The sequence below is a fragment of the Rhynchophorus ferrugineus genome, unplaced genomic scaffold (assembly GCF_030347505.1).
Source record: "Rhynchophorus ferrugineus isolate W39M unplaced genomic scaffold, kcgeb_rfMv2 rfM9, whole genome shotgun sequence".
Taxonomy (NCBI): domain Eukaryota; kingdom Metazoa; phylum Arthropoda; class Insecta; order Coleoptera; family Curculionidae; genus Rhynchophorus; species Rhynchophorus ferrugineus.
The window spans coordinates 40,983,872-41,001,289 of record NW_027472588.1 but is presented as its reverse complement, the minus strand read 5'-3'; the positions used below and the strand labels follow the sequence as shown (position 1 = coordinate 41,001,289).

The 17,418-nt window shown below is 29.3% G+C and overlaps 1 protein-coding gene across 12 annotated transcripts in view; it reads left to right on the top strand.

Moving 5' to 3' along the window:
- The window catches only part of Ndae1 (Na[+]-driven anion exchanger 1), a 69,646-nt gene that overhangs the window by 2,717 nt on the left and 49,511 nt on the right, over positions 1-17,418 (top strand). For 10 of the 12 annotated variants that reach the window (XM_076415226.1, XM_076415222.1, XM_076415230.1 and 7 more), the window contains exon 1: positions 2,662-2,813. The exons of 1 other annotated variant lie outside the window; for it this stretch is intronic. The gene's annotated coding sequence lies outside the window, so the exon portion shown is untranslated. Of the gene's footprint in view, positions 1-2,661; positions 2,814-7,471; positions 7,623-17,418 lie in introns of those variants that run through there. One more of the 12 variants, XM_076415225.1, reaches the window with a different exon arrangement.

The window sequence follows — 17,418 nt, the reverse complement described above, 5'->3', positions numbered from 1 at the left end:
AATATCATGTATGTTCGTTTACTTTTTTTGTAACTTGTATTGTTATCACTATCATGGGTCGTGTGAAAATTGTATTGTAGCATTAATATCTTCATGCATCTGTATGTTTTTACATATTTTACTTGGCATCTTGAAATATGTACTCTTTATCCTACACATTTAACTCTAATTTTTATATTCCAACCATGTATTTATATTGTTTCTTTGTATTCTATAATTGTAATAACATATACTCTAACTGATGTAAATGTGCTGTATATTATAAATCTGTAAAAAGACCCTAAGTAGTCCAGGAGGCTGATGTGTCTATAATATATAAATAAATAAAATGAATGGCAATGAACAAACCTTCGTGTCCATAAGCTTGATGTAGGAGCTCACAAAAGATTCCCTCAAATTTATCATTTTTTACTTTCAAAAACCGTTTCTGCGCTAGAGAGCTATTGATTTGGCTGGGTAAACCAGTGGCATTACCTTCATATGCAAAATATTCTTTGTGCTGTTACTTTTCAAGTAGTATAGCTTTATTCAATATTTATTTATATAATCCACCAGCCTTATATTATAACTATTTGAAACTTGAACTTTGAACAATTATAGGAAAGACGTAATAACAAGCCTGTGGAAAAAATAAATCGAATTTTATTGTGTGGCTTAACATTTTATAATTTATAATAAGATGTAGTTGGTTAAATGGCAGTGATTCAATTAACCAATATACACGACCAACAATGATAGCTTCCGAGATTTTACACGCTGAATCAACGGAAACAACAGTTAATAGCTGGTACATCTATTTTAATAATACCCACAATTATCTGGGAACTGTAATAGAACATGATGATGTTACATAAAAGTCCACCGCAAATATGGTTATAATAAGAAAGGAGTTCGCAAGAATTTCATACAATAGTTTTTAATAGAAACAATAGATAATTTAAGGAATAAATGTTTCGCCATATATCTTATCGACTTGTTTGGTCGGTTTCTCAGGTTTTTAGCCGACATCAAAAAGGAGGAGGTTCTATATTCGACTGTGTATTTTTTATGTATGTTCGTCTATTTCTCAGTTAATTTTGGACCGATTTTCAAAATTCCTTTTTTATTCAGAAGAGTGCACTTCCGAGGTGTTTCCATTGGGACCAAGTCAAGATCTGATGGTGGAATGCGAGGAAATTGAGGGAAACTCTTAAATTTCAAAGACACGTACCAAGTTTTCATATATTTTTTTTAAATAATAAGATATTTGGGTATAATGTTATTGCTGGAATGATCTGACGGAAAATAGGAAGTGGGCAGTGAAAATGGCATTCAGTTTTCTTCTTAAGCAATAACCATATCTTACGAGAAATCGTAGAGATAACAGGACAATTGAATTGTCCCCGGTCTGACACATAGATAGCGCTTCTAGTATTAAATCCATATGTTTTTTAGTTAGCCGCAACCCTTAAGAGATGCGTGTATAAATTTAACTGCTGTCGGATCATTAATTTGTGAATTATAGCATTTTGAGTGAAGCAACTTTAATTATTGTGAAAAAAATGGATAAAATATTGATTTTTAAAGGAAATAATACAGATGAAGCATAAACTTGGCTCGATACCGAGTTTCTGGACACTGCTCCAGGAAAATCAACCATCAAGGATTGGTATGCTAAGTTTAGACGTGGTGGAATGAGTACCGAAGACGGTGAAGGCAGTGGATGCCCAAAAGAGGTTGTTACCGAGGAAAACATGAACAAAATCCACAAAATGATTTTGAATGACCGTAAATTGACACAGAATGAAATTTAAAACACTTTAAAGATATCAGCTAAATGTGTACATCATATCATTCACGAATATTTGGGTATGACAAAGCTCTGAGTAAAGTGGGTGCCGCGCGAGCTCACTTAAATTGACTTGACCAAAAACGTCGACTAGTTGATGATTCGGAGCAGTGTTTGAAGATGATCAAGCATAATAAACCCGAGTTTTTGCGTCGATGTGTGACAACATGGCTCCATCATTTCACTACTATATATATATATATATATATATATATATATATATATATATATATATATATATATATATATATATATATATATATATATATATATATATATATATATATATATATATATATATATATATATATATATATAGTAGTGAAATGATGGAGCTATGTTTAAACCATTGATGATCAAGCGTAATAAACCCGAGTTCTTGCATCGATGTGTGACAATGGTTTAAACATAGCTCCATCATTTCACTACTATATATATATATATATATATATATATATATATATATATATATATATATATATATATATATATATATATATATATATATATATATATATATATATATATATATATATAGTTCAGTTTAGCCTGAACTTTCAAATATATTTATTACTCTATAGACCTGACCTGAACTATATTATAATATATTTTATTCATTCATCGTCTTAAACAAATTCAATACAAATGAAAACAATTAGATCTGCTGTTTACACTCAATCACGTATTTTGCAGCTTTTTATCACAAATTATATTATTCTATCAGTTCGGTAGTCTCCGATAACTATAACAAAAAATTGTTTGAATCTTTCCAATGGTGTAAACAAACGAGATTTAATGAGCTTGGAGATGATACATCGATTAATCGCCTTGTACCACACAGTTTTATAGCGGATGGACAAGCGACAACGTTACATTTTGTGTTCTCGTTCACTTATACATTCGACATCTGTGATAATCTATGTTACGGATACTTGTATTGTTACTAGTGACTTGTGACGTGTTGGGTACTAAATTAATACATTTGGTAAGACACTAAACTAGATATATATATATATATATATATATATATATATATATATATATATATATATATATATATATATATATATTGTAAAATATATTTTAAGACAATGGATGTCTCTAAAAAATTGATTGAAAAGAACAAAGTTTTCAATCGTATATTATTACAAAGTTTGGGCTATCACATTTTCGAAAAAAAATCTAATTTGTCATTGTTTTGAATTTAATTTTCTTGACGTAATTTTCTTATTAATATCTTACTACTTAAGTACTGTCATTTTAATGACAAAATAAATTTTAACGCTAGTAATATTTATTATAATACATTTTAATTTAAATCTGATGTTTTACTTTTTTTAATCTTTTTTAAATTTTAATCTTTTTAAACTAATACTACAAATATAATTTGAACAAACTGACCTATAGTCCATCCAATGTAGTAGTGAATTCAGATCATCTTAATTTATGACGTCAAGACGATACAATGTTGTCGTATTTTAGTTTGTTTTATCTTTATCCATAACAAACAACAAGATCCTAATATAAATATTTTAACATTACAGTACATCTAATTCATATATTATCGAAGGACTTGAATCACAATCAATTAAACAGCCCCAATAGTTTATAGGTTAGAGTTATTTTATTGTGTTTACATTAAACTCTTTTCTAAAACAACTATGGTATCCCTTGGATGCTTAATCCACTTAATTAATGACTGTAGATTCAAGTAATGCATTTTATTTTCATTAGGGAACATATTAACCTTTTTATTTTTACTGCTTCTTTCCTTTGTTGCTGTGTTTTCTTGTTAAATCATTCGAATATCACTGTATTTATCATTAGTTTCTTCTGCTACTATCTGTGTACCTTTTTCTTGATAAAATCAGTTTTAATCGCTACATTCTCTCTAATACATTTGTCATAATTGCAAAACCGTTAGTATTCATTTTCTCCTAATACGATTTAACCAAATGCTCCTTTAACCTTTACTTCTTTCCACTTCTCAAAAGCTAAGCTGTTAATTAATTGAAATTTATCAGAACCAGTAAAGCTACAAAACAACATTTGCCGCTTCATTACCTTTTATCACTATTGTCTTGAAGAATTTTGTAGACATTTGACAACCGAACGACTTTTGCAGGCTGATTAGGTTGCATGTTCGAACGTATCTTTTAACTTTTTGCTTTTTAAGTGGAATAAAATGAAAATATTTTTGGAACTTTTGACCAAGATTTGAATCGATGGCTAAGAAATGGCACCAAAAAAGTTCGAAGAGAATGAATTGCCAGAGTTATTGGACGAAAACCCAAGTTAAATTTTCAAAGAGCCTTCAGGCATCTTAGATATTGATGAATGAACTGTTCACTAACGTTCACAAGCGGTGAAAAAGATCCAAAAGGGGAGAAAATGGATTAATTGATGCCATTGCTTGCCAAGCAAAAAGGTAGATGATGAAAAAATTCTTGGATCTATTAGGACTATCTCAAATGAAAAATGTCAAGGATTAGTCCAGAAGGGTCTTCTATATAGACACCGAAACAGAACGTATTCACTAGACATAACGTCTTCTGATCACTTGTTTATTCTTTATTCTATTAGGTTGTACGAAAGTGAATTGCGAATGTTTAGATACCTGTCAAACCAGCATCGCTCTTTTGACATGATGTTAATATAGGAAAAAATTGTGAAAATGACGTAAAATATATTTTACCGAGTTTCCTCAGTAAATATCTTTTTAAATTGAAAAAAAAAATCAGAATATGTACAAGCACTTAATTTAACAATCAAGAAAATTGAAATCAATCCTTCCTATTTATTATTTATTTTAATTTTTTTTAAATATATTTTAAAGTCTCCTTTTTACCAACGAAAGTTTATTGGACTGGACCTATAGTTCAACGTCTACAGTCTACAGTAAATCCGAACCACGGCCCTCGGCATTAAGACTACCGACTGGCGAGTGACCAACTTAGAAATCATCCCAGAAGACATCCGGTCTTAGCCAGCCTGGATTTTGCACTCTTGGACAAGGATAACCACAAATATTAAATAATGACAAACATAAATTTACAACCATGTCCCAACGGTATGCGAACCCGCGACTATCGCAACAGTCCTGTCGTCTTGACAGTCCTTGAGGAAATACATTGAGAAAATTATATTTACCTTAATGGGAAAATCTATTAAGACTATTAACACTATCTGTCACAAATAATTTTTTGTAGTTCTTGGAGTAAATTAACAAGAGTTGATGAGTTTTCGTAAATTACATGGGTTATCACTATCAGTACAATATACAGCTTGCAGCTTAAGAAGATAGAGCAGCAATTAGCGTTGTCAGTTCGCATTTGTACTATTTCTGGTGTGGAACTAAACGTTTTTGATAACATTACTAGCTACTAGTTGATACTATTTGTCGGTATTTGGTTGGATACCATATTTCGTAAGGTGAGTGGAGAATATTTTGTCTGTAATTATTTATATCCACGGCCTTATTGAATATATATTTTTTTATTTTAATATTCGTCAATATATTAATGCAATATATGGTTGATAGTATTCAGGAAACCAGTTTTTAGATTGAGTAAAAATAATTATTTTGATGTGATTTTACGTAATATGACCTTGTCAAATATTTATTTGAAAAATAAATGACTGATTTCAGTTTAAATAACATATATATCATAAAATTAATATGCTATTATTTCTCTATATAATAACAATTTCCATGACATTCCAAAATAAGAGTTAAATATGTTAATATAAACAATATTGTTTAATTCTGTGTATTCTTGTAATAAGCATTATCAATATGATTATAAATTATTATAATCAAAAAAAATAATCACTATAATAATAATTTATACTTTATTAGATATTTTGTATTGCATTACTTAATATGAAAAAAAAATATTACAGCACTAAAACAACTTTCGTCGGATTATAACCTCTAATTACCATCATCTATCAATAATGTTTTAAAGAATTTTGTACCAAAATTTAACTGAAAAGTCAAAGTTGATGCGGCAATATTTTATTGAATAGACTATAAATACATTTTTTATAATGTTAATATCTTATTATGTTTATATACAATAAAAAGTCACCAAGTGAATTTCTGTTTTAATGATATAAAATGGTCTGACAACCGGATGATTTTGATAGCCAGTATTGTATTTCTTTTTAACTAGAATAAAATGATAATGGAAATATTGCCTAATTCTAAAACGAATTTACAAATTGCGGCAGGCAGTACATTAAACATCTTGATGACGTATGTAGAGAGAAACTGAATAGACTAAATATATTGTGTGGATTTCTTAGTGTTTGCTGGTGATGAATCGCTACACTAACATCAAAATCGTATTTAAAAAGAACTGTTTCAATGTACATATGAAATATTATTTATAATTATAAGCTACTACAACTTATCGCTTATTTTTTAATAACAGTACAGCTTTTTAGGTGCTGTGTTGGTCATTAGTGATCATCAAACCCATGCGAGAATATGTCCTGACATAAATATTGAGCCTAAATTTGTTAATAATAGTTAAATATATGTTATTACATTACTAAATCATATAGATTATAATAGTATTAAAATTATAGTATCTGATGTTTCATTGTGTTGACATGAAATAATAACATTCCTCTCTGAAATTTGCGTTATTGGTCATTATTTGATTTCGTAACGCAATTTTTATTAATCACTTCATATCATAACAACAAACATTATTATCATATCAAGCCTCCTCAGGTTACAATATACTCCAAGATGATTTTAATGACGGTAATTATTTTTTTCTATATAACACAGCTACACTATAATTAAAAGTAGTTTAAAAATAAGCAATAACACTATAATAGTTTGTAATTATAACTAATATTTTGCGGCTGTTTTTTTTCAGTACTAATTATTATTGTTAAATAAACACAATTCTAGAATTTATATATAATAATCATTATTATTTTGAGATCAGTGAATATATATATATATATATATATATATATATATATATATATATTAAAGTCTACTTTTATCAACTATGGGTTTGTCTGGACTGGGCCTAAAGTTTAACATGGCTTCCGAACCACGGTCTTCAGCATACCGACTGAGTGACCAACAAGAAATCACCCCAGAAGACATCCGGTCTTACCCAGCCTGGTTAGTGGCGTGACTGGGATCATTTTCCTTGTCGGATTTTACACTCTTGCCTAGAATATTTACAAATCTTAAACATATCACAAACATAGATTTACGTCCATGCCCCAGCAGGATTCGAACCTGCGACTATCGCAACACTAGGAGTTACCGTCCCATCGCCTTTATCACTGCGCCGCCAAGCCGGCAGATCAGTGAATAGCTAATGACGAATAAACTCGAACAATTGTTACTAAGTAAATATTGTTTTGTTTGTAGAGCAAATACGAACGTTATCCTAATATAATTAACCGTAAAAACAAAAAATAAGATGCATTCATAACGTCATTAATTATCTCGTCGGCAATTTCGTCAATCCTATTTGTTCTGCATTTTCAAATAAAAACAAATGAAACACTAAAAGAAAATATACCTATTTTAATGGGTAAATCCATTATGCCTAGTACAAATTTCAGTTAAATATATTTTTTTAGATTTTGAGTAATCATTATCAGTATGTTGTTCAGTTTGTAGCTTGGGATTGCAGAGCAGTAGACAGGTCTAGCAGTTCGCGTTCGTTCACTTTCTGGCGCGGTTTTCGATAATACTCACTCCTACACTAGATTTGGTTGTTGTTTAGTTGTTTGTATGAAATACACATTTTTATAGGTGAGTCAAGAAAGTTTTTGTTTGTTTAAATTTAATATTTACAGATTTCTTGATTTTATATTATTCATATTATTTTTAATAATTTTATCGGTATATAAATTGTTTCTTAAAGAAATATATTGACTCAATTTTCTATTATGAAATCAATATTTTACTCAAATTTACAATATTTAAGAATGGTGAAAATTTATTTAAATAAATTAATTTGTTTCTTTTTATGGTCACAGTTTCGGTTAAAATATTAAAACAAAAACCAATTATATGCTATACCTTATTTTTTTGAGCCCTATAAAGTAATTTTAAAGCATTTACAGCAGATGGTGTTACTGTGTATTAAATCACATCGGGTACATTTTTAAAAAATATTTTTAAATTCTCCTTTTACTAACGAGGGTTTATCTGGACTGGATCTAAAGTTTAACGTGGGCTTCGAACCACGGTCCTCGGTATTAAGCCTACCGACTGGCTCAGAATTGAGCAACTTAGAAGTTATCCCAGAAGACATCATTTTCCTTGTCCGATTTTGCATCCTTACCTATGACAATCACAAATATTAATATATATTTGTGATTGTCATAGGTATTAATATATATATTAATATATATATATATATATATATATATATATATATATATATATATATATATATATATATATATATTAATATATGAGGCATAATCGTAAATGTATGTTTGTGAAAACACCACAAGTATTGGTTTGTTTCAAGGACATCCAAGAATGGTATTTTATGTGGTAAATCGTAGAAAAACAAGAAATAATATCAGTTTATGCATTATTAATTATTTCATCATCAATTTTGTTATGTTACATCAATATATTAATTGGATTAACGAAGTGCACGTCATAGCATCTCATGTATGGCGGGCACATGTTTCACTGAGCGATTATTAGTTAACATTACGATGTTTACGTAATAGTAAAACTATTTGTACGAAAAGTTTACTATTTGAGTATGTTTCAATGACACGGTATTATCAAAATATTTACATGATTTATTTGTTTTGTAGTAGACGAGGATGTTGTTTGCTTATATAGTCGTTTTGTAAGAAATTCCATTAGTTTAAAGATAACCTAATTCTGAAGACTATTAGCCATGACTAAGGTGCATTGATAAGCAACATGTCAATGAGACGAATAATTTTGTGTAGATACATTATCGGTTAGTATTATATACACATACTTATACAACATTAGTTGTTATTAAACAATTTCATTCAGTTAGTGATTTTTTATATTCTACAATAAAAAAATTGGAAGTATAATAATTTAGCTCAATTCAAATACAATTAAAAGTCGATTCGCCAGGATTGTAAAGTCATATATCAAAGTATTTGCAGTTTTAACATTCCATTTTATTACATTATATTTTCATCCATAATTGTAGATAAACAGACAGTATATTTTGATATTTCTAAGCTTACACAATAATCATTATGTTGTTAATTTTATATAATTAATTAAATATTGCTGTCCAATAAAAAATGCTCGACATATTTGTCTCCTTCTGATATCCTATTGAAAAACCTTACTGTTTTATTTGATCGTTTTTATCTTGGTCGGTTTTAGGAAATAAATCTTGTAGATAGTGTAGAAATATTGAGAAATATACAAGGATTTCGAATCAAACTATATTTTAGATTGCTTGATCTATATAAAAAAATTACTTGCTATGTCCTTTCCTTTTTCTTTCTTTCCGAATAACTTGTTGAATTTAATTTAACCATCTTAGAAAGCTATCGAAATAAAGCTCTTCGTAGAATAGGGATTTATTGGACAGACTGATTAGGTTTAACAATAATAATGCTATTAGGAAAAATATAAAATACCTGCAAACGTAACCTTGTTAATATGATATGATATGATATTTTTAAGCTTACACAATAATCATTATGTTGTTAATTTTATATAATTAATTAAATATTGCTGTCCAATAAAAAATGCTCGACATATTTGTCTCCTTCTGGCATCCTATTGAAAAACCTTACTGTTTTATTTGATCGTTTTTATCTTGGTCGGTTTTAGGAAATAAATTTTGTAGATAGTGTAGAAATACTGACAGATATACAAGGATTTTGAATGAAACTATATTTTAGATTGCTTGATCTATATAAAAAAATTACTTGCTATCCTTTCCTTTTTCTTCCTTTTCGAATAAGTTGTTGAATTTAATTTGACCATCTTAGAAGGTTATCGAAATAAAGCTCTTCGTAGAATAGGGATTTATTGGACACAGTGATTAGTAGTTCCAAAATTTTTAGTCATTTAACTGACGTCGCTGATTGTTGGTGCAGTTTTTTGATGTATGAGCTTGTATGTTTGATATTGTAGCGGAAATGTTAGTATTTGGAGAAATACTCATGCATTTGAATGACCGGCTTTAAGGTCATTGGGCATAGCCATATTTGTTACTTTAATGGCCTGATGTTCAAAAAGATGTCAAAAGAGACGCTCTCGTGTGACACTTTTCAAAAATAGTACAGTTACTTCATGTGCCAACTTCACGGCTTGATGAATTGAGGAGCATTTAGCTTGAAAAGCTATTTGCCGAATTCTCATGAAAATTTTTGATAATGACTACTAATTGGTTTAGAAATCATTAAGTTGCTGGTGAGGAAAATGTTGAAGTTTTCAGACAATAAAACATATACATGATATACTAAACCAATATACCATCAAAACATGATATATCATAATTTCTGTTAACCAATATTTTCTGAAAAAAAAATGTTTTTTAAAGATATGATTTCAGCATTTTAATTTTAAAGGTTTACAAACCTTTGGTACTTATGGTATCCAACTCTAAAGGTTTAGTATCGATACTTTTTAAAATGTTTAAAAATAACTAAACTAAACTTTTTTAAATATATTTTAAAGTCTCTTTTTACCAACTAGGGGTTTATCTGGAGTGGAATTACACTTTAACGTGGTCTCCGAACCACCATCTTCGGCATTAAGCCTACTGACTGGCGAGTAACCGACTTTAGAAAACATCCCAGAAGACATCCGGTCTGACCCAGCCTGGTTACTGGCGTGACTGGGATCATTTTTCTTCTCTGATTTTGCACTTTTGCCTTAGGACAATCATCAACATAAATTTGTTTAAAAATGTGTACGAAAAGGACTGTAAAAGGATTAGGTTTAAGAATAATAATGCTATTAGGAAAAATATAAAATACCTGCAAACGTAACCTTGTTAATATGATATTGACAAAAAAAAAATAAGTTACATTGTGCCGGATCTTCTAGCTTTTTTATCAGTCTAAAATATGGTAGAAAAATGCAACAAACACTGCAATAACGACTCTTATCTCGGATTCGTTCAACAAGGAAACGCTTAATGATAATTTTAAGTGGAAAATTATATTTCACTTTATGCGAAACTGTTTTCTGCAAAGATTTTTGCGTAGTAGGTGATGGTCACTTACATAATTTTGCATACGGCAGGCTTTCAGGTCATTTATAACCATTTTAGATTACATCGCTTTGCATGGTGTTTACGTTTCATTGACAACAAGTGACCTTCTTGTTTGTTTTTTTTAAGAAACGATTTATATATCTTGTCAGGATAGTGTTGGTGTTTTATTTTGTTATGGAAAACAATAAACTCTTTAGGAATAATAAAAAAAACACACTTACGAGGGTGAGGTCCTGACAAAGATGGCGCTGCAATTAGAAAAAAATTTGGACTCGTACTTAGATAAGACTACAGGGAAGCGAAGTAGATGTCCTATATGATTGGCTCGTTCTGCGCATGTCCATTTTGGTGATCTATATGAAAGTGTGTTTATTATTTCCTAACTTATGTTTATGTTTTTTTACTGACATTAATTTCCTATAATGTTTATGGAGGTTTTATGTAAAAAATAGTAAATCACTAATTTTTTTGTTGGTACTAGAAGAAATTAAAAAGTTTTAGTGAAACTGAAACGATAAATTGGGTTTACGAATATGTATTAGTAACTATCTCTTAGTATATTATCTATTACTGAAACAAATTTTATTTGAAAACTTAACTAAAATGAAATATAGGAATAAAAATGCCGGCTTGGTTGGCGCAGTGGTAAAGGTGACGAGACGATCCTCTTACTGTTGCGGTAGTCGCGGGTTCGAATCCTGCTGGGGTAAGGTTGTAAATTTTGGTGTGATTGTTTAACATTTGTAGTTGTCCTTGGGTAAGAGTGAAGAATCCGACAATGAAAATGATCCCAGTCACACCAGTAACCAGGCTGGATAAGACCGGATGTCTAGGCTTAATGCCCAGGAGTGTGGTTCGGAGTTCACGTTAAAGAGTAGGTCCAGTCCAGATAAACCCTCGTTGGTAAAAAGAGACTTTAAAATATACAAAGGAACTAGTGGTCTAACGTTGTCTAGAGGGCATGGACAGGACAAATTACAAGAGAGGATTCCAGATATTCAAGGAACATTTGGGGTACATTGATAAAAAAACACACGATATTTAGTACAAATTTTATTTTTGTTTTACCTCTTCAGTAATATTTTTAATACGTCAGTTAAATGGTTTTATTTTTTTTCAGTTATTTAGTAAAGAAGAATACAAATTTGTGCTACTTATACATGACAACTTATTGATATAAGCTTGATTTTATTTTATGATTTTTTTTTCAATTTTCAAGTTTTTCAGTTAATTAACCTAGTTGAGAATACACTTATACACTAAACAACTTCGTGTGGTTTGGTTCGCTTCAACCTTCTCATCTTCTGCGTGTTGTCCAGTCCGATCCAGCTTCATAGTTCCAAAGTTCCAAACTGACTTTTTTTTGACTGATAAACCAATATCTTGATTGTAGGTCAAGTTGAGAGTATCTTCCGACGAACCAGTACAGGTGTTTGACTTTGAGTCTAATCTGCTCTGATTTTTATCTGACATTAACTAGTCAATCATCACTACATAGTATAAAACAAGGTCGCCTTTTCTGTCCCTATATCCCTATGTGCGCTTAAATCTTTAAAACTACGCAACGGATTTTGATGCGGTTTTTTTCAACAGATAGAGTGATTCAAGAGGAAGGTTTATATGTATAATACATGCATAATATACTAAGGCAACATTGCTAATTTTAGAGGTTTCTAACGTGATGTCGTAAATTAACCTATTTTTTTAGGCTTATTTAGCAATTAGCAAAAACGCTGCCTAACCCTACGAGTTAGATCAAATTAATGTACTACAGTATTGTACACCATAAAAAGGTCTACAAAAAGTCCGCGATGGTATATGTTTATCTTTTAGGGATAACCCACATTAACCATTTTTATTGTTTACTTTTTACGTGAGAAAATGGCTTATTTACGAAGCTATTTTAAGCAATACGGCATTAATCCTTATCGAATTAAGTACCTTAAATACAGTGTGAAATTAATATAGATCAATATGGTTCCTTACAGCATGTAAATTAAACAAATATTTTCGAAGATATTACAAATTTAAAATTTGCGTTTAAAAATGTGTAATGTAATAAAAATTGTATGAATTTAGATATTCCAAAGATAGCAGGAAATCTTCATAGTAAGTACAGGGGAAGAGGAATTGTTTTACTCCAAATTTAATGCGTGCAGGCCAAGGGCAGTAATGAATGAACCAAAAATACTGGATCGATTTTAATCATGTTTTCATTGAGTGACATAGGCATATATATTTTATGCCCGTGCAAAGTCGGAGCGGGCCGCTATGTTTTTATATACAACGTTCATATTTTTTCTGTAGTGTATTTATTTTAGTATCAGCATTGCACCCGTGCGAAGCCGGGGTGGGTCGCTAGTGTACTATATTTTGTTCACTGTCCTGTAGTCTAGTAGACATTAGTAGCGCAACATTATGGAGTATGGCGGAATCTAGGACTAATGTTAATGAATAGTTTTTATTATTTAATTAAACAGATAACAAAATAAGGAATAAGACTCGTTATATTTTATTTCCGATGTAAATAAATTTTGTAATTGCCTGAAATATTGGAGAAGTTGTTTTTTTTTATCATGTGAATTTAAAATTTATTGACGTAGCGGAATCGCAAATCAATAAAAGGCTATTACAATGGAAGTTTTTACAAGCGATATCTGCATGCTTTCAGTTTAATGGCTATTAGCACGGCAGTAAAAACGTTTTAGAGCCGCCGGATTCGGAAAAATTGATTTTGAAGTTTTAATATTCCGCTAGTTGAGAGAATTACAGGTTTCTGTAATATTGTCTTCTTCTGTAAATTAATTTCGTTTATTTTACTATTATTATAGTAGGCATATAAATTTAGAATTTCAGTCTTTATTGTGAAAAATCGGTAAAATATTTTTTATTATAATGTTTAATTCGTTAATTTTTCTACCCTTTCAAGGTACTTACGGATTCTGAAGATAATGGTTTACATTGGCAACTTGATACTTTTTCGAATAATACTCTTGGGAACATTTTGTAATTTTTGAAATTTGATTTGTATTATTTGTTTGATAAGTAAGAAAATCACCTAGCTGACAAATTGTTGGCGACTCCAATTATGACTGACACTCGCTTGAGGACGAATACTTTGAATAAAATACATTCTAGTAATTTTTATGAATAAAGCGATAAGGTTAAATAACTCTATGAACTATTACTATAAGCGCACCATTTAATTTGACTTTTTATTAACACATAAATTACTCCAGTTAATTATTTTGGTCTAGGCGTTCTACTATAAAGTAAAATTGATTGTAAAATAAAGTTTTGTTCCAATTTATTTCAGAGAATACCAAATATCACTACATAGTATAAAACAAAGTCGCCTTTTCTGTCCCTATATCCCTATGTGCGCTTAAATCTTTAAAACTACGCAACGGATTTTGATGCGGTTTTTTTCAATAGATAGAGTGATTCAAGAGGAAGGTTTATATGTATAATACATGCATAATATACTAAGGCAACATTGCTAATTTTAGAGGTTTCTAACGTGATGTCGTAAATTAACCTATTTTTTTAGGCTTATTTAGCAATTAGCAAAAACGCTGCCTAACCCTACGAGTTAGATCAAATTAATGTACTACAGTATTGTACACCATAAAAAGGTCTACAAAAAAGTCCGCGATAGTATATGTTTATCTTTTAGGGATAACCCACATTAACCATTTTTATTGTTTACTTTTTACGTGAGAAAATGGCTTATTTACGAAGCTATTTTAAGCAATACGGCATTAATCCTTATCGAATTAAGTACCTTAAATACAGTGTGCAATTAATATAGATCAATATGGTTCCTTACAGCATGTAAATTAAACAAATATTTTCGGAGATATTACAAATTTAAAATTTGCGTTTAAAAATGTGTAATGTAATAAAAATTGTATGAATTTAGATATTCCAAAGATAGCAGGAAATCTTCATAGTAAGTATAGGGGAAGAGGAATTGTTTTACTCCAAATTTAATGCGTGCAGGCCAAGGGCAGTAATGAATGAACCAAAAATACTGGATCGATTTTAATCATGTTTTCATTGAGTGACATAGGCATATATATTTTATGCCCGTGCAAAGTCGGAGCGGGCCGCTATGTTTTATATACAACGTTCATATTTATCTGTAGTGTATTTAATTTAGTATCAGCATTGCACCCGTGCGAAGCCGGGGCGGGTCGATAGTATTATTATATATGACGAAAATAATGTTGCATCTTAGTATATCTCAGATATGGTATTTCATTTCACTCATTTAATTTTTTTTGTTAACTATAACTGTCACTTGCAGATAATCTTTAGTTCAAATAAAAATTTGTTATCTATAATATTCCACCTACTATAAATAGTAGGTATATATATCTATATATTTAACATTAGAGTGCTCCGAACTATGTTATGCATAATGCGATAGCAATAATTATGTTTAAAGTTATTATCATCATTTATTATTTAATCAGTTAATGTTTCTAGTTTCTTAAATTAATAATAGAGTTTTTTGCTATATCACGTGCTGAACTGAAATTCTAATTAAAAAAAACCGAAAACAGAGAAAGCTTAGCTGGGAATCATAAGATGGAAATTCCACTATATGATGGGGTATGGGTTATTCCAACGTATAAATAAACAATTTCAGTTCACATTTAATCGTATTATTAATTAGTATTGATGCTATTGAAATTAATGTTAAAAAATAGTTAAAATCCATGGTCGGAATCAAATGAAATAATTTATTATAGTTTTCATAATATTATATTGTATTTATATTTTGTGTCGTTATAGATGTTATGAAGATTTATAATTACATTGTTTGTATTACATTTTATTACAATTTACATTTACAATTACATAAATCTAAGTATATATGAAAGAAAAACCAAAAAAATGGTACTAGAAAAAACATTTTCACACATCTTAGAATAAAAGCAGTGAATTTTATTAAAATTATTGCATTATTTATTAGATCTCTCTGACTTCTGAGTTTTTAATATACATTTTTTCCATGGCTTACTAAATATCTGTATACTATTTTTATACGTGTGGCATACAAACAATATTGATTATTATTTGGTACAATATTTAACTCATTTTAACATATTCTAAACTCATGACTGAAAAAGGTTCATTTAATAGTTTTTATAAAACATTATAAATGTATTTAAACTCTTTCTTTAGAATTTTAAAACCTTCTTTCTGAAGGAATATCTGTGGCTATAATTAATTTATCATGGAATAATAAAATATTTTTGGCTCATATTCACACACATATACATCATTTATACCTACTAAAAAAAACAGCATTATTTAGATACTGTAATAAGTACGTTTTATTATAATTTGAAAAGGAATTAACAGCCATTGAACTTATATAAGGTAAAAAATAACGGTTATCAATTAAAATATATCCCCGTCATATTGTTTGGACATTTATACAACAACAGCAACAATTATATGAGACATAAACAAGTTGGTCATATAAGACGACAGAACAGAAGTGAGAATAATCTAACATACACTGCTTTTTGTGGGATATCTTTAGATTTAACCAGTTTATCAGTTTTTACATTCGAACACCGTCGTGTATAGACACAGGTATATGACGTGTGAATCATAAATTTATAGCCTGTCAAGAGATATCAGCTAGAATTTTCAATAATATATATATATATATATATATATATATATATATATATATATATATATATATATATATATATATATACATATATATATACAATGAGAAAGAAATTGTTATATTATTTATTTCATGGACACTAGTGACATTTTATAAGAGATATTTGTTCATTTAAACTTTTATCATTTTAAATAATTAATTTAATTATAATGAGAAGGAAAAGTCCTTTTAGATTTCTGTGACCTTTGTTTATTATGTACCTACTGTTTGGTTTTGGTATCACCTTTTTGGTAAAATCGTAATTCTGCCACATTAGATTTTCTGAACATTCTAGTCGAAAAACTTATAAGAATTAAACATTTTACTTATGATTACTAGAAACTGAAGATTTAGGAGAGCACTTTTACTATTAGTTTTGTCATTTTTTAAAAATTGTCCGCTTCAGTTGCATTTACAATTGCAGTTCCTGACAGTAGAAAGTCGAATAAATGGTTTGGTCTGGTTTGAGCAATTCATAATGAAAAATTAATTCCAATGACGCTTGCATCACTTTTCCTGGCGTCGATTAGGACTTTGTAACAATGTGTGAAGTTCTTTTGGTACCGTATGATTCGTCAGTCATCGCTATCCATTTATCATTTATTTTAATGAATTTCATCAAGTTTTTCAATGCTTGCATAGTCAGAGCAAGATTGATCTTTACCATT